The sequence below is a fragment of the Manis pentadactyla genome, chromosome 4, assembly GCF_030020395.1.
Source record: "Manis pentadactyla isolate mManPen7 chromosome 4, mManPen7.hap1, whole genome shotgun sequence".
In the NCBI taxonomy this organism is placed as follows: Eukaryota; Metazoa; Chordata; class Mammalia; order Pholidota; family Manidae; genus Manis; species Manis pentadactyla.
The window spans coordinates 183,915,213-183,930,587 of NC_080022.1; the positions used below are offsets into that span (position 1 = coordinate 183,915,213).

Below are 15,375 nucleotides of genomic sequence, written 5' to 3' on the forward strand. Positions count from 1 at the left end.
TGCATAATCCCTTCTAAATCTGGCCTGTTGTTTCAGTTCCCAGATTCCACAGTAGTTTCAGTGTGAGCTCATGTGTGCATGGGGAGGGAGGGGGTGGGTGTCCCAGAAAACTGAGGAGTTTAGGCAAATGGTGACACTTGGCCATAAAAGTAGCTCTGGGCTTTCTGTGGTCATTGATTAGGAGGGTTGCAAGTTAGTGTCCGTTGTCCCCCTAAACCTTGGGGCAGGGCTAGACTAACAGATCAACACAAGTGTGCAGACTCCTGAAAAAGACTCACCTGCCCATGGTCAGCTGATTTTTGATCAAGACACCATGACAATCCCATGGGAAAGGTAAAAACAGGACTGGAGTAACTCAGTATCCATGTGGGAAAAAATGACCTCTACTCATTGCACACCTAGGAATTAATTATAATTAATTCACTAATTAATTTCTAAATGATCAGAGTCCTAAACAGAAGAGCTCATCTGAAAAGGATTTTAGAAACAAAGCCTAAGAGCCCCTCTTTGCAACCTTGAAATAGGCGGCTGTTTTCTTAGGACACAAAAAGCACCACCATAAATTACAGATGGCATCTCATTAAAATTAAAATTTTCTGTTCATTAAGAGACATCATTTAGAAAATGAAGAGGCAGGCCAGACCGGGGAAGAAGAGATGCAATCCACGTGTCTCGTCACGGACGGTAGAGGCATCTAAAATATACGAAGAACTCAGAAGTCACTGATAAAAAGAAAAAAGGCAGGCAACTCAATTTTTTTAAATAGGCCACAGATTTGAATGGACACCTCCCTAAGGAAGCTGTATGAATAGTTAGAGAGCACGTGAAAAGGGCTGCAGCATCGTTAGTCAGCAGAGAAAGGCTGTTGAAAACCATAGTGAGAAGGGCAGGGATGGTTGCATGAAAATGGGAACACACTGAATGCCACTGAACCGTATGTTTCAGCATGGTTAAAATGACACATTTTATGTTTTGTGTATTTTACCACTGTTTAAAGAAAAAGAACAGGAAATGGACACATAGGCATTTAAGAGATTACCTCTGTTTGGAAAATCATAAGCTTCAGAAAAAAGATTTGGCCACACATCCCGACAGACCCACCCTCTTCCTATCTCTCTTTCGTAGCTAGTAGATCTTTAGTGTCATCACTAACTTTTTAACACTTTTATATCTTGATTTCACGGGTATGGTAGTAACATAAGTAAGGTATTAATATTAATATAAATTTAACTATGAATTTTAAGTCTACCTCCAAAAACAAGCCTACAGTGAGAGGTCACGTCACAGCCACTACAACGGCTGAGAAACAATCTCAGCCCTCCGTGTCCTCATCTGTAAAGTGGAGGGACTCTTGTCTCATCGCTGTAACGTCTGGGTCTTTGAACTCCTACTTCATAAAAGTAACGTCAAAAGGAATCAATACCCAACAGATGAGGCCCACAGCTCACTGTCCCACGCCCTGATTTGTTCACCATTGATTTGTGAGGTTCAATTGCCTCCTGATACATCGCCAGGAAGTGGCTAAGCAAAGCATACGTAACGTTAGGAAACATAGAGCAGCTGTAAATGTTCACTGGGCATTTGTGTGAGGCCTGTCCTGGGGTTTTCCACACATTATCTCACGCAGTCCTCACATCTGCTCTATGACACTGACCCTATTTCACTTTCTTACACAGGGGATGCAGAGAACCAGATGGATCACACACCTCAGCTTTGGACTTCTAGCACCACCCGTGAGACCTCTTTGGCTTTTATTGTTATTTTGCTTTTGACCTTCTCCTCCTCGAAGCCCTTCCCATCCCTTTCACCCATAGAAATACCTTCCCTTGAATATTTATTTTACATACATTTTGAATTGATCAGCATCACATTCAGCTGCTTTTTCAGCTAAACGTCAACTAAAATCCTTCCGGGAAGCTCATTCTTCTTGATGATGTGGACTTTCCCTTCATTTCCAGATCCCATATTTTATCAGCTCTTTAGTTCTTTCCTTATTAATGCGCATTTCTGGCTAGTGGCCATCACAGTCCAAGTGGGGGCGGTCCTCACAGTCATCTCAACGTGTGTCTGTGGCCAAGGGCGCTAGTGGGAATTTCTCTGGGAATACTCTCAGCTCCAGTTACGGAAGAAGTGGAGGTTAAGTGTCGGCGTGAGTTTTAATGAGCGAGAAGGTCAGGATTCAAACGCTGGCCACTGCATTCCAGAACCCACGTGTGTCTCATCACCAGGTGCTGTCTGTCTCTAAGCCACGAGGCTGGAAGTGGCAGGACAAGCATGGTTAACAGCCAGGAAAGAATCCAGAAAAAATAGTGGGGAGTAACATGTCAGTGTCTCTCCAGCACAAAGTGGCAGCCTAGTACTAAGACCAACATGACACACACGTAACAACTACAGCAGACTGGATCGGCTGGACACAGCTGACCTTGAACAGAGCCCCATTCCCTGTGACTACTTCTGTTTTCATCAAGCATTGTTCTCACCGATCTTTTGGTCTCCTGAACAGGCCTTTCTACCTGGTAAGTGAAAATAACCAATTATCATGCAGGGAGTACTGCCCATTGCAAATCAATAATAAATTAGTAACCTGGCTTATAAATCAGTCTCTTGGGGGATGGAGAAGGGGTAAGATACTCCCATCACATCAACAATCAACTCCTGTGGTTGGGAGAGTAAATCTTACCCCTTTTCTCTAGCACAAGACCAGGGACTTAGGTGAGCAAATACTTGCTGAAATGAAAAACAAAATTGAGCTCTCAACCATTAAAGCCAAGTTCTGCCCTTAAGCATGGTGACGCCCACTGAACTGAGACCCACCCACCAAGCCCAGCCTAAAAACAAGTGCCTCTTGCTCATCCCTGCCCACCACCTGAGCCCCCTTCTCTGTACGTGCCCTCAGATGCTGTCCCTACCACCTCACTCACTTCCACTGGTCCCCTCGCTTCCCTCAATTGCCCCTTTTAGATAACATAGCATATTGGAGTTTGCAAAGAACTTTTTTGCAAAGAACTCTCTATTCATCAACTCATTTAACTCTCATAGCAACGATAGATGACAAAACTAAGGCTCAGAAGTGGTTTGCCCAAAGTCACATAGGAAGTGAACATTCAGAGCTAAGACCAGAATTCTGGGGTTTTTGACTCCCGGTCCAATGTTGTTCCTAACTCAACCAAGCATCCCCCCACTTGGACCTGGGCAGCCCCAAATGCCCCAAGTGTTAAGCCCACACCTCCCCCACCCCACTTTGCAGCTGGCTTCTTGTGCGTACTCCTAAGTGTGGCAGCAAGCGCAAGCTCTGTCCAGTAGCCAGGGAAGAGGGCGCTCAGAAAACAGGCCAATCTCTATGGGAAAGGAAACATAACTTTGACCTACTGTGTTCCTTCTGGAGAATCACGAAGGTTTCCAACTGCCAGCCTGGTGGGTTGTAAGATGGAGAGAAGACATGCAAGCTTAAGATCCTGCCACAAGAGGGAGCAGGAGGTTGCAAGCAGATGTATCCGTACAAGGTTGGAGAAAGTCCCAGATACAACTAGCGCCAGTGAAAAGTATCTCCCACCTGAAGCCAACTGGTAAAGACTAGAGAAGGTGACTGCTACTTCAAATGTGCAAACAGTGATGCAAAATTCCAAGGAACACAAAGAATCAAGGACACATGACTTCACCAAACGAAAACAATAACCCTCCCATAACCAAACTCAAAGACACAGGATTCTGGGATCTACCTGATCAACAATTCAAAATAGCTGTTTTGAAGACTCAAAAGAGAACACACAGAAAGACAATCAACTGAAATCAGGAAAACAATGAAAACATAAACACAACGAGAAATGTAACAAGGAGATAGAAATCATAAAAAGGCACCAAACAGGCACCCTGGAGCTGAAGAATTCAATGAATGAAATGAAAAATGCAATAGTGAGCATTAACATCAGAATAGACTAAACAGAAGATAGAATCAGTGATCTATAATGTTCCTTATGGAAGCCTCATGGTAACCACAAAGCAAAAAAAACTATAGTAGGTTCACAAAAGATAAAGAGAGGTGAATTATAGCTTTTCACCATGGGAAATCACCAATTCACAAAGAGAGGCAGAAAGAGAGGTTAACAGGAACAATGAAACTACAAAACAGCCAGAACGCAATTAATAAGACAGCATTAGTGAGCTCTTATGTATCAATAATTTCTCTAAATGTAAATGAATTGTATTCTCCAACCAAAAAGCACAGACTGGCTGGATGGATAAAAAAAAAAAATAAGGCCCGACACCATGCTGCCTATGAGATTCATTTCAGCTTCAAGGACACACATAAGCTCCAAGCAGAGGGATGGAAAAAAAGATATCCTATGCAAGTGGAAACCAAAAGAAAGCAGGTGGCTATACTTACATCAGATAAAATAGACTTTATGCTAAAAATGGCAACAAGGGACAAAAAGGTTATTATGTAATGATGAAGGGTGATTTCATCAAGGAGATAATAGCAATAATAAATATATATGTACTGAACATCAGAGCCCCTAAATATATTAAGCAAATCCTAAGAGATATACATGGAGAAATAGACAACAGAACAATAATAGTGAAGGACTTCAATACCCCACTTTCAGCAATGGATTGATCATCCATACAGAAAATCAACAAGGAAACGCTGGACTTGAACCATACATTAGCAAATGGACCTAACAGATATATATATAGAACATTCCACCTAACAGCAGCAAAATACATGTTCTTCTCAAGTGCACATGGAACATTCTCTAGGATAGATCATATGTTAGGCTAGCCTCCTTATTCCTTCTATTAAGAGAGCTTCTAGATTAAATTTTATTTACACAAGAGGTTCTGCAACTGAAAAAAATTGGACTAGTACATATTTTATGCAGAGTGTATAACCTTATAAGCAAATGATAAAGAATAATAATACAATGCATTCCTGTATGGTCCCAACCCAGCCTAAGAAAGAGATTTTATTGAGCTTCTTTTTTTAATTGTTTTCTCATTTAAATGTAACATATTCACTATAGAAATTTTGCAAGATCTACAACACTGAGGAAATAAAAAAATCATCACAATCCCATTACCTTACTGCTAATGTTCTGGTAACAATATATCCCTATATATTCTGGATGTATATTATTTTTCTGAAATTGAGATCCTATTATACAAATTGTCCCCATTTTCATCATGACCGTTTTCCTTGGACCAGTGAATTTCTTAGTATTCTTCCATCCCCAAGATTCCAAGAAAATGATGCCTAAAATACACTTACGTTTTTAATTGAAAGTTGTTTTTCCAAAAAGAAGCAGTAGCAGGAATTTAATAGATTCCTCGTATGACTCCTGCCTGAAACATAAACTAAATTAAGAGGTTGATAAAGTGCATCCTGTTGGGTCTGGCACTGGGCAGTATCTGGAGAGTAAATGTTGATTGATGATTGCACCTCACGAGGCTGAAAGCGTCTCTGGAGCTAAGAAGGGGGGAAAAAAACAGTGCTCTCACAGTAAACAAAAGAGCCCAAGAAGCCTTCTCGAAAGCCCAAGCCAAGTTCTGGCTCCAGGCTGGATTCTCAACACATACTTGTTGCATGTGGCTTGTTATTGTATCTTTGTTTGTTGTTTATCCAGAGGATAAGGCACGGTTCTGGTTTGAGGGACGCAGTGAAAAGGCTGGCCTGGGTTGCTCTCAAGGAGATGACAAGCTAGTGGGGCAGGTGGGACATGCAAACAAATGACTCTACACCATGTTGAAGCCCCTTTGTACCCCTGCTCCTGCACACAGTAGGGGCTCAGGAATACTCGATTAAACGGTAGTAGGAGAACCACAGGGCTTTACTATTGGAAGGATCTTAGCATGGAAAGAGACCTCAGGGCAAGTGCCATCTCTGACCTTTACTAGCCACCTATGAAATGGGATTAGTAATATGTGTCTTTTGATTTTATGAGGAAAAGTGACAATGTGCATGAACTGTGAAGGTGTTACAGATATGAGGTGTGACTGTGACTGCCCCTCTCGTCCCACTCCATTCCCAATTTAAGAAATGGGGAAACTGAGACTCAGAAGAAAAATGACCTGTCTTGTCCAGTAAGTTAGAAGTAAAGTAGAGACTAGAATTCTGCTTTCTCAACCCCAAGTCCAGAATGAAACAGCGGGTGTGCAGGCTAAGAGCAACAGATGGTCCTCAGGTCCCTCCTGACCCATCCCGGATTGAGGTGTTCCATCTTTCCACTGTTTCCTGTGGGTCTTGCTCTTAGCCCCTTAGACTGGCTACTGCCTCGTGGACACCTTAATACAATCCCAAAGCAGGTAGCTATGGGACTTGGGGTGTCTTGCCATCTCCCTGGCTTCTGACCCTTCCCTGCAGATGCTGCCAGGCCCGACCCCACTGGCCATGAACACTCCACCTGTGGGGGCAAGGCAGTCAGCACACACCTTCCTGCCCTCGGTCCACAGCCAGCTGCAACCGAGCTGCTGGGAAGCTCATGTCCCCAAATGGAGAGTCACACTGAAAATACAAATGGCTTCTAAAAGTTTTCAAATAAATCATGCACTTCTTAAACTTCACACTTCTAAGGTGTTTTATGATTTGAGTGGTACTTGAATATATGATCAGTTAATCCCCTTAGGGCCGTACATGCCAGGCATGTAGATTTTACTGCTCCCATTACATAAATGGGGAAACTGAGGCTCAGGGTGTGGGGCCTGGCCAGTGAGTGCCAGCGTTGGACGCATATCCAATCCTCCTGACTCCCTAGGTGGACCTCTGTGTGCTTAGAACCTACCTCACTCGTGGCAGGTGTCAGAAACCTCCCTACAACACATTTAGGCAAAAGGGGGCATGTTTTGGAAGAATACGAGGGTATCACCTATAATTAGAAGGCAGTCTGTGGGGAAGGCAAGGATGTTGTTCAGCCCTGGGGACACTGGGGCCAGGCGATGGAATGTGCCCTGGCCTCTCCCTCCTTTCTCCTCCATGAGCCCTAGTATCTCTCCTCGGACACGGCTTCCTCCAGGAGGAAGGAAACACGGCCAGCGACATCTCCCGAGATGACCCTCTGTGGGTTTCACTCCCACAGAAAGCCTCACTCCCTTCCTGAGTCTTGGCGAAAAGGAAAGTCGTCCTCAGAAGACCTGAGATTGGCCTGGCTTTCGTGGGTGCCCATTGCCGGGCCATTCGGTTGCGGCCCAGGGGGCAGGGTCATTCGGGGCGGTGCTCCCACCCCTCCATTAGAGACACGTGGCTGAGGGGCTCTGAGGCTCAGAGCAGGAGCTGATCCTACGAGCCGTGGGAGCCGCAGGCATGAAATCGGCTGGGACCACCCAGCGATTGTATAGAAAGAAAAGGGGAAAGAGAGGGCAGAACCTTGGGGAAAATGAGATTTCAGAAGTGAAAAGATGAGGGCCCCAGGAAGGAGAGGAAATGAGTGGGAAAATGGATAGATGGGGAACAGGAGCCCGGAGCCACAGGAGCCGAGCAGACTAGGCCTTGAAGAAGGAAGGAGCAGCATGGAGGTGCAGTAACGTAGGCAAAGAATGGCCTCGGGATCTGCCCCCTAAGGGCCCTCAGTAATCTGTCCAAACGCCATTTCCCTGGATGCACAGGAGCGAACGCAGCTGAAGATGGGGAAATGCGGACTGTAATTCTTGAGGAGCTTACACAGCAAGTGTAAGTGCGGAAAATCAGTGGGAGATGAAGTGGTGCCTTAAGCACGTGGGTTTATGGAGCAGATGTCCCTGGACCCTAAACCCTCTGACTCCCCATTATACAGTCAAACATCACAACATCACATCAAATGCTCATGCTGGGCAATGTAAGAAGCTATTTCTAATAATAATAGCTAATATCTAGTGTCACGAATCACACAGATGTGACTCAAAGCTCACATTCTCAGGCATTCTTTCTACTACCTGTCCTCACGTAGATGGCATATAAGGTGAAAATTACCTAGAGGGAGATGACAAGGTGACAGACGCAAGCCCTTCCCGGCCAGCCCCGTCTTAGCACCTTCTTTCCTATGTCTACCACCAGCTACTGCCGCTCCTACGCAAGCTCTCCCCCAGCTCTCTGAAGGAAACACAGTCCTATTTGAATTATGTTTTTAGGCACAATTAATTTGGGACCAAACAGCAATGCAAGACTACTGCAAGGTCCCGATGACTCCCCTCTATCCCCATGCCCCCTCCCTGAGCTCTGGGTCTCCCCTCTCCTTCCCTTGTGCTGTAAGAAAACTGCAGCGCAGGCATTGAGGTCATGTAATGACTGGATATATAACAGACAGAGGCTGTGCTAGATCTGGGGGCTATTCCAGGCTGACTTTATTTAGTGGGTCTCAGGGCTGTTGATCACCCAGCAGACAGTGGTGCCATAGCGAACAGGACAAAATTGCTCTGACACCCACCCTGGCCTCCTAGAAATGGGAAGAGCACGCGGCCAAAGTCCAGCCTCAGAGCTCACCTTGAAAACAGGTTCCCCCTCTAGTCCAGCCACAGCCAATGCCTGGTGGCCTCATTTCAAATGTGGGGCTGCTGACACTCACCTGACTGTCACACGTCCCTTCCCTTTGTCACATCCTCCCCGTTGAGCGCACTGTTTTTCTTCCTGTCTCTCCCTGATTTTTAGAGCAGGTAGATGAAATAAGACCTTCCATCTGCTCCCACTTCTAAAATATCAGGTGTAAAGGAATATTCTCTCTGAATTAAAAACTTTCCACATTGAACCACTAGCCTAAAAGTTACCCATTCCTCTTTCCCTTTCTTCTATAACTCCTCTCCCCAAAACCCAGCCCACTCTCTCCTTCCTTACTGTTTTACCACCATCCTCCTTATTCTCTTTTCTGTCCCTCCACCACCCATCTCCCTTCCTTCCCGTGGTCAAGACTGCAAGAGAGGCACCCACGGTACAAATTTAAGGAAGTGTGAATGACCCTGAGGGTGACTGTCCCTAGGCACTTCTCTTGCCTTGATGTAGACCCGGCCCTGTTCTTCCCTTCCCCATATCTCTGTCTTTACAGCATTCAAACAAGTATTTCTCTCCCATCCCTGCCTACTCCTTTGCTCTTCTGGCCACATGGTAAAATGTTTACTCTTGGTACACATAACAGCTATACCATTTAGTCTACCAATTGCAACATAATTTTAAGTTCAAAAAACTAAAATAAAAAGTGTAGTTTTAGGAATGCGTATCAACGCAACAAAACTATCTAAATCAGGAAAGAGGGTCATGATAAACAGAGAGATCAGAATAGTCATAACCTCAGGGAAAGGAGGAAAAAGAACGGGCAGAGGGTGGGGAGTGGGCACGTGGTAGAATGTAGATTATTGTCAAGATTCTACTTTTGCTTTGGGTTTCCAGGTTCTTATTATATCATAATAAAGAAACAAAGACAGACCAGACAGAGAGGGTGGGAATAAAGGAGGGAGGGAGGAAGGGAGAGAGACAGAAAGGGAATCATTCCTGGAAGACTGAGTGTATTAAAATTCACTTATTTTGATGATCTCAATTCTGTGCACTCTGAGGTCCAATTTAAAGAAAAATTAGGTTAGTAGATGAATAAATGGTTTGCTTGATATCCTTGTATTATCAAGTCTGGGAAGGAGGCATTGAATTTTCTTCTTCCCAATTTTGATGCTCAACGTGCACCTGGAGGAGATAAACCATGAAGGAGCCCGGAGTACCTTCTGCTGCTTCTGGAAAATACCTGGAGTTGGATCCACTGATCCCTGCAAGCAGGTGGCAGGCTGTGTAAGAGGGCCTGCCGGGATAGGCTCATGGCCAAGTCAGGTGTGATTTGAGCAAAGAGAGACCCTCAGAAATGTGCTGCTTCCCACACAGAGCTACACACACACAACACAGACACACACCCCTGCTGCTGACTATGGAGAAAAGTCATTTTTTAATGAGTTTTTTTTAAGTCAAGGAGGAAGTCTAAAGAATAAATCCCTTCCCAAAAGGTGATATGTGCACTTAAAATCTGATCTCTCCCCCAAAGTATGTTTCTTATATGGAAAGAGAACTCAGCTGTATGGGGGAGGAGAGAGAGCGTAGACAGGGTGGCTTAGAAGAGTGAGAGTGAAGGCCACTGACTGTTACCGTTTTGTCTGGACTCCCTGAATATTGGGCAAAAGAAACCCACCTCCCTGAGGCTGCTGAGCATTGCAGTTCGCCCAGCACAGTTGCCAGTTTCAGAGACCCTGCTGGGGACAAATGCCCACAAGGAGGAGACAACGAGTTGCAAAAAGCTTCAAGCTCAGTAGAGGAGCTGCCTAGATGCTCAGTTTGTCAGCTCGGCAGCTGCTGGCCTGTGTGTGAGACAGCAGAGCTCAGGCCTGATGCCCAGGAGAAGGGCACAAGCCAGTGGGGTCCCAGCCCATGGCGGTTGTGACGCTTAACCAGGTTCCGGATAAGAGAGGCTCCGGAACACTGTTCTCTGCTTTGGGGCGTTCCCGTGTATGTACCAGGAATGGAGGTGTCAGAGCAGATTGACAATACCAGGCACCTCCGTACTGCTGGAGAAGCAGATCCCCTCTGCTTCTCCCCCCTCCTGCCCCTGACCAGGTGGTAGGCAAGGTTGCAACTTAGAGCTGGCAACATCCTGTATGCCAGGGAGTTTTCCAGCTATGGAGCTCAAAGCGCTGAATGCATCGCCCCAGACCCTTCTTGAGCCACGACTGTTGGTTGATGGTTCTGTGTGAAGGGGGCAGCTGCAGGATGTGGAAAGCATATCGACTTGGGGCCACACGGCTGGGGACTGCATCTCAGCTGTGTCTGCCACCTGCATGGTGGCAGGTGAGTGACTTAATGTCCCTGAACCTCGCTCCATCTATAAACTGGGAAGAAGAGTAACCTCCTCCAGAGGGTTATTGGATAAGGTTAAATTAGACAGTACGTGCAGAGGAGTCTGGCGCGTGGTGGTCGTAATAAAGGTCCATCCACTCACTATCCACCCTCGTATCTCCCAGAAAACACCTGCTAAAGGAGCTGGAAGGAAGGCAGCAGAAGTCTGTTGTCGCAGAGAATTGCCCAGGTGGCCTCATAGAGAATCTCCCTTGTCATAGGCTGTTTGTCAATGTAAAAAATGTGACTCTTTGGGGTGCTGGGACAGGGGAAGACACCAGTTGGGGGCCTTTCTTGGGAAGGAAAACCTGGTGCTCAGAGGCCCTTCTTGGGCGACACTCTCCCCGGCTCCCACCCTCTTCAGGCTTGCAGCACAACTCAGTCTGTATTATTCACAGTAATAAGTCCCCACATTGAGTGTCAGCCTGTACCAGCCTCTGAGATGAGCATTTCCTGGGCCTATTTCATTTAATCCTGCAACAACCCTGCAAAGAAGAAAGTGGAAGTTAGCAAAGCAAAATAGACCAAGCCACACAGATAAACAACAGCAGAGTAAGATTCAGACCTGTGTCTACTGGCCACAGTACTTTTGAATCACTGCAAACACTGTCTTCCACGCACCCCTTCATGGCCCTTCTCACATGATATGGTATTTGTCACACCTAGTAGATTGTCAGCTCTTCAGAGGTTGAAATTGCAGCCCTTTTATCTGTTTATCCTAGCACTTACCACAGTGCCTAAGAATTAATGAATAAATGAATGCATGCACCATCTTCTCCAAACTCCAAGAAAGGAGGCAGCACCATTGTTCATCCTAGGGCAATGTTACTCAGAACCGCCATCCCTATCACACTCTGCAGGGTGGGGGAGGACAGGTGGCTGCATGTACAGGCTGCTCCTTCCCCTCAGGGCACTTCTCACTCATGCCAAGAGCCTGAACTTGGCCGTGGGAGTGATGCCAAGCCCTTCACTAGATGAGACATGGTCCTGGAGCTTTAATGCTAGAAAGGCCGTCCCATCTCCCCATTTCTCCCCTTTTTCAGCATTAAGTCCTCACAGTGTTTATTCTGGATGTTTTCTTAAAATCCATGGAACTCAGCAGTTCTCTTATTTCACATTTGTTACTACAGTTTATAAACGACTTCCTTGGTGCCCCAGAATGAAACTGCCACTTAATCCCCACATGAGGTTCAACTCAAAATTTCAGAATCAAAATAGGATATTGCTTAAGAGTGCAAAATCTAAAGTCACTTATACCTGCAATCAAATTCCAACTAGCTACGTAAGCTTTTTAAAACACTCTAAGCGTCAGTTTCCACTTCTGTAAAATGGGTAAAATGATAATTATCTGATAGAATTATTGGTCAGACTAAAGAAGAACATGTATATGCATTTAGCATAGTATCTGGCACATAGTAAATGTTCTATAAATTCTATTTTTTAAATTAGGTCTCATTCAGGGACACTGAAGGCAGTCACATAGGTATTGGTACTCCCAGAATAAAGTCCAGATCGCTCTGGCTTTAGGGTTTCCTCTGATTACCAGCAAACCCCCTGACCACTCAACCACAAGTTTAACCTGCTGCAAACTCTGCCCAGATGCAAAGATCTCAGCCAGTCTGATGCTTCATTTTCAAACATGAAGACAACCGAGAATTCCCTGGCATTTAAAATCTGCCGCATGGAAGACAAAATCAAAATAAACAGTAAAACTGACCCTAACAAAACAGAGATAATTTGAGGAGGAGAGAATATGTGGGGTCACAGGGAAGACAATGCAGCACAGAGAAGACAAGTAGGGACTCTGTGGCATCTTACTACACTGATGGACAGTGACTGCAATGAGGTATGGGGGGGAATTCAATAATAAGGGTGAATGTAGTAACCACATTGCTTTTCTTGTGAAACCTTCATAAGATTATCAATGTTACCTTGATAAAAATAAATAAATAAATAAATAAATAAGACATTGAGCAAGGTGGTTCCTCAAAAAATTAAAAGTAGAATTAACATATGACTTAGCAATTTCACTTCTGGCTACATACCCAAAAGAATTCAAAGCAGGGTCTCAAAGAGAAATTTGTATATTTACAATGTTCATTATTTACAAAAGCCAAAAGATGGAAACAACCCAAATGTCTGTCAATGGGTGAATAAAATGTGGTCCATCCATACCCTGGAATATTACTCAGCCTTTAAAAGGAAGGAAATCCTGACACATGCTACAACATGGATAAATAGTGAAGACGTTTTGCCAAGTGAAATAAACCAGTCTCAAGAAGACAAATGTTGTCTGACTTCACTCATGTGAGCCAACCAGAGCGGCCAGATTCATAGAGACTGAAAGCAGAATGGTGGTTTTTCAGGGGCTGGATGGAAGGGGAATGCGGAGATGTTTCCTGGGGTCAGAGTTTCAGTTTTTCAAGATAAAAAGAGTTCCGTAGATCGGTTGCACAACAATGTGAATGTTCTTAACACTGCTGAACTGTACACTTAAAAATTGTGATGATGATAAATTTTGATATTTACCATAATTAAAAACAAAAAATAATGATACTTGGAAATTAAAAGGGAGGTTGCTAAACTTTTTGATGCATTGTAAGGATTTGAACATGAGGTTGAGGACATACTCTAGTTCATAGGATGAAAAGCCAAGAAGATGTAAAATATGAGATTTTTTTAAAGATAGAAAAAAGGAACAATCCAGGAAATGAAACATCTCACTACTTGGGAACTTCAGAAAATAATAGTAATAATTCAAGGGAGAAAAAAAGTTAAGTCAGGCAAATTTCTCAGGAAGGAAAGGAGACATGCATCTTCAAGTTGAAAGGGTCTACTGAATACCCAGCACAATAGATGTAAGAAGATGTACATGTAGATAAATTAATGTGAAATTTCAGAAAACCATGGATCAAGACAAGATCCTAAAAGCATCCCAAGAAAAGTAAATAGGAAGACAAGCCATTCCCAAAGCTGAGGAATTAGTCTGGCAAAAGATTTTCTATTAGCAACACTTCTAATCAACAATACGAACTCCTGTTTGTGTACCAGAAGACGATGTCGTAATGTCTTCCAACTTGGGGGAAGCCGCCTTCAACCTGGAATTCCAGATCCAGCTGACATCCAGTAGAAATAGAACAACCACATACTCAGATATGCAAAGACCCAGAAAGTTCACCTCCTATGCCCCTTTCTTAAGAAGTTATTTGAGTACATTCTCGAGCAACTTCCTCAAATACTTATCCCTGAGAAGTAAACCAAGAAAATTAAACTAAGTTCAAAAGGGAGTAAACCAAGAAAAAGGAAAGCATGAATCATGTGAAATACTGAACCCACAAAGGAATAAAACTAAAGGAAAACATCAGGTTTACAGCTATACAGCAGGGCCAGAAAGCAACTGGCTCATATTAGACCAAGAAAATAAAGTCCCATAGCGGAGAAGTTCGTGAGATAGTACAGAAGGGAACCTGGAAAATGAGCCACGAGCGTATGATGAAGGCCCAGAATTCAATTTTTAAAAGCAATTAGAAACTCGGTGGGAAGGAAATATAAGAAAGCCATTACTTAATACAAAGAAACCAGTTTGTATCAGGACAGGAAGCTGCTGAGATTCAAGGAAGGAATGAAATGCCTTACAAGGAAAATGAAAAGTAAAAAGGTGGGAGATATGAGAGATATAATAAAGAATGCCTGTATTCAACCAGCAAAAAGCAAGGCAATCAGCAACTGTAGAAAACAACAAATACGTAAAATGCAACAGAATAAAACAATGCCTGATTAGAGCAATGGCTTTTTATTTTAAAAGAATAATCTTTTTTAGCTTGATGACATAAGCTTTTGAAAATAAAATGGAAACAATCATAACGTACCCTTTGGCTCTGTGAGTAAACTGTGCTTGCCTAATTACAGAAATTTAAATCTTGGGAGTATAGGAAGGGGTTCAAATTTTAGAATAAATATATAAAAGTTACAAAACATAATAGTTACGTATTATATAACTATGATTACACCTAAAATGTGATTTCTATCAGTTGAGAACTTTAAAATTAAAAGTACATCTGACATTACCCCAGGTGTAATGAACATGTCAGGCACCCAGACGATGGTTCCTAATGCCATTCTCCAATAAAAAGAACAAGTGTTCCTTGGAGAAATGACTGATTCTAAGGCTGTGGTAGGAATACATGAAATAACCCTAGAGCTATGAACCTGGAATCCCAGTTCCAGAGGGAAAGAAGTGTTAAATAACAATAGAAGGGTATCAAAGAGGGAATAAAATGTGAGTGGATAAACCTAACAAATATTACTTCAGTCAGGTGATCCAGTTTAACATCATCAGTGATAAATCATACTGATAACACATCTTTTCGACATCATGTGCTGATATTGACATGGCACCTCCATAGCCTTCCTCTCAAAACACACATAACTCCAATCTAACCATGAGAAAAACATCAGACAAATACAAATTAGAGGTCATTTTACCTTACCTACCTCACCTACCTCTCTAGACTTTTCTCCATTCACTCCTGTCTCCTCCCTCTCTG

At 43.7% G+C, this 15,375-nt stretch overlaps 1 long non-coding RNA gene across 1 annotated transcript; it reads right to left on the reverse strand.

Moving 5' to 3' along the window:
• Positions 1 to 1,348: 1,348 nt before the first annotated feature.
• LOC130683608 (uncharacterized) lies at positions 1,349 to 6,317 on the reverse strand. Its single transcript, XR_008997440.1, has 3 exons — positions 5,267 to 6,317; positions 2,423 to 2,513; positions 1,349 to 2,254 (listed from the first exon to the last, which is right to left on the reverse strand). It is a non-coding gene; the product is annotated as an uncharacterized LOC130683608 (long non-coding RNA).
• Between the last annotated feature and the right edge of the window lie 9,058 nt (positions 6,318 to 15,375).